Here is a 3,419-nt window from a genome sequence, read left to right as displayed (position 1 = left end):
CTGATGGTGTTGCTGTGCTCGGGTTGTGCTGGCATGGAAGCAAGGCTGCTTCACGGGGAAGAAGGCCAACTACTGTTCTTTGGAGCAAGGAACAGAAGTGGCTGGAGGATCTGTTGCTGCCGGAGTGAGGGTGCTGCGGAGGATGGAGGGTTGTGGAGCAGCTCGGGTCTATGGACTGTGCAGCAGCTCGTGGAGGCTCACGGGTGGTTTGCTGATTCAAGTATAGTAGAGAGGCTGGAGGTTGGGCAAGAGAAAGCAGAGAAATTGGAGAGAAGAGAAGAAGAAGGGCAGGGAAGAATAAGAGAGAAGAGGTAGGGAGCAAAGCAGAAATGAAAAGAACAAATAAAACAAACTAAAGAAGAAGAAGAAGAAGAAGAGGAGAATGGGGAGCCCCAGGGGCTGCCTCCGCAGGGGGAAGAAACAGGAGATCTTAAATAGGAGGCATTGGGTGCCCTAGACCCAGATAGCACTGACCCGACCCGTTTGGAAAGGGTTGACCCGACAACTTGATTTTTTCATTTTTTTCATTCTCTATTCATCGCAAATCTGACTCTTCTGGAGCCCGTATCTCACAAAACTCAAAACACAAAAGTTGTAGATAATCCTTTCCTCTTTCTCCAAAAATTTGAATTGTCTCGATCGGAGCTTGGATAGAAAATTTATGTACAAAATACGAACAGGTATCGGTTTTGGTTCCCGGGAATTTTCCTGCGACAAAAAATTACCAAAACTTCATAAATAGTGCAATAAAGTTCAAGAATGATGATTTTGGCACTTTATTAAAATATTGGACAATTTTGGACATTTAATTAAAAATATAAACCGTAAAGCCCGGGTTAAGATGCCCAATTACGCAGTTTCGGCGCATAATCAACGACCAGGTCAACAACGACAATCTTCTATGCTAGATTTTCTATTGTAGTTTCCTGTTTTGAATTTAAAAGCTTGTAAACCCTTTTGCGCATAAATAATAGCTACGCCTATGTGCTTAGGGTTCCACTTTGGCCTTTTTTAGGTTTGTCATAGACCTAGAAAGCTATTAAGAGCCAATTATATTAGGATTTACTGCTTTTGATTTCAATTTCTGTACTGGTTTATGCTTGGATTCATGAAGGCCAGTGACAACCTTCAAGTTCCTCGTGTTTCTGTGTAGATTAGGGTTCTCTATTTTATTCTTGATCATTAGTAACAAACTTTCAAGTTACAATTTAAGCCATCTTTACATGCTTTCTTTTACATGCTTTCATTTCAATACCATGCAAGTGTACATCTCTGAGAGTGATGATATCTTAGGGTAAAGGATAGCCTAGCTAGTGATTCAGTCACCTATACGGATTAGGCTATGATTCATGTAAGGGGTGTGATCGTTAAGATAGATTAAAGCCTAGTTCCCAATCGTGCTTTGGACGATTGGTGCACCTTCATTATGTTATGCCCTCGAATGGTTCACTTAGTTGTTAGCCTAAGACGGATAGCTGACCGGACGTAGCTAGAAAGCACGACAGTCTAGGCTTGATTCATGATCTTAGATCTGCTTTTTAGGAGTAGTACTAACATAGAATTTGCATGCTTTCACTAGTTGTTAGAAGAAACCTTTTCAAAATCTCTCCCTTTTTACCTTTTTTACACAAAATTTTAGTAAACTAGGTTGGAAGTGGTAAATAACTGTTCTTTAGTCCCTGTGGATCGAAACCCGACTTACTTACTGTTCTACTGAACTTCGGAGTAGTTAGATTTATAAATTTTATCTTTAGTAGTTAAGAACCCAAACCTTGGTGAGCCCACCAAATTTTGGCGCCATTGCCAAGGACTAAGTTATAGTTATAAGTCAGTTTCTAGTTTAGCGTATTATACTTTGTTTTCCTTTGTTTTCTTTTATTTTTATTTTCGTTTGATACTCTGAAGTCTTGATTCTATGCTACATGTGTATATGTTGGGTTTGCATTCTTTGGATCCTGAGTTAGTGCCTATAGACCCTAAGATTGAGAGATCTCGTAAGTCCATTAGGAAGTCTACCTCTAGTCCCAAGTTAGCTAAGTTGTCCGAACCTAAAGTCATGGCTGATCATAATCTAGTTCCTGCCTTTCAAAATCCAGAACCCCAAGCTCCGCACCAACCTGTGGTGGAGGAGTAACCTCTTCAGCCCCTTAAAGACTACTTCACCCCCAACACATACACATCGCCATCTTGTTTCCGATTCCGAGATGTCAAGGTGATGCAATTTGAGATTAAGACTTCCATCATCTCGATGCTTCCCAACTTCTATGGGAATTCAAATGAAAATCCTTATGAGTAAATAGATGAATTTCTTAAAATTTGTTCCACCATCCAAATATCTAATTTTGGTAATGACGCCCTCCAATTAAGGTTTTTCCCAATCTATTTGAAGAATAAGGCCAAATATTGGTTGAATTCCTTAGAGTCGAACTCAGTGACCACCTAGGCCACCATGTAACATGAGTTCTTAAAGAAGTACTTCGCCATTGGGAAGACTAACCAGCTAAGGAATGTCATCACTAGTTTCTCACAATTGGACGGGGAACTATTTTTTGAGACATGGGAGCGCTTTAGGGACCTCTTACGTAAATACCCACATCACCAAGTCCTTAAGTGACAATTGGTTTAGACCTTCTATGAAGGATTAGCTGAGTGAGATAGGTCCATGGAAGATGCATCTTATGAAGGTACTTTTCTCATCAAACATGAGAATGAGGCCTGGGCTCTCTTCAAGAACCTCGTCAAAAATTCTCAACAACATGTTGTTGCTACTCAAAGGCCATCCCAACCTTCCACTGCCAATCTTAAGGGAGTCTATGAGTTAGCCGCAGGCCATGACCTTGTGCCCACATTGCACACTATAGTGAAAATGTTAAACCAATTCTTGTCCTTAGGACAGCAACCTTAACCTATGGCATGTATATATGTGGGTGTCATTTATTGTGATCCTTCACACACACGCTACAATTTCCCCCATGTGCCTTCCCAGCCTGAGTTTGTGCAGGAGGAAGTTAAGGCTACCCATAATTGGTACGATAGTCCATCCAATGATCCCTATTACAATACATACAAATCTGGGTGGAATAAGCATCCTAACTTTTCCTGAAGGCCACAAGCTCTAGGTTTTCAAGCCCAAAGACCTCAACAATAATCCACTTCTCCACCTCCTCGTCCATTCTTCAATTCTCAAAATCCTCCCATGCCTACCCCTATACCTTCATCATATCAGCACCCATCTCCTCCTCAGCCCCAATATGATCAATCTTTTTAGGAGATGGTGCTGAAAGCCCTTAAAGGCATTGAGGCTGATAACCAAGTGGATCGGCAATTACTCCACTCTTGCTCCTAGTCCATTTCCAAGCTAAAAGCCATTATAGGCCAACTAGCTACTTCTTTGAGTCAAAAAGATGAGGGTAAATTGT

General features: G+C 41.2%; 1 non-coding gene across 1 annotated transcript; it reads right to left on the bottom strand.

Moving 5' to 3' along the window:
- Positions 1 to 2,498: 2,498 nt before the first annotated feature.
- LOC131167141 (small nucleolar RNA R71) lies at positions 2,499 to 2,604 on the bottom strand. Its single transcript, XR_009140002.1, has one exon. It is a non-coding gene; the product is annotated as a small nucleolar RNA R71 (small nucleolar RNA).
- Positions 2,605 to 3,419: the final 815 nt, after the last annotated feature.

The sequence above is a fragment of the Malania oleifera genome, chromosome 10 (assembly GCF_029873635.1).
Source record: "Malania oleifera isolate guangnan ecotype guangnan chromosome 10, ASM2987363v1, whole genome shotgun sequence".
Lineage (NCBI taxonomy): Eukaryota > Viridiplantae > Streptophyta > Magnoliopsida > Santalales > Ximeniaceae > Malania > Malania oleifera.
The sequence above is the reverse complement of the archived record's forward strand: the minus strand, read 5'-3'. Positions and strand labels throughout refer to the sequence as shown.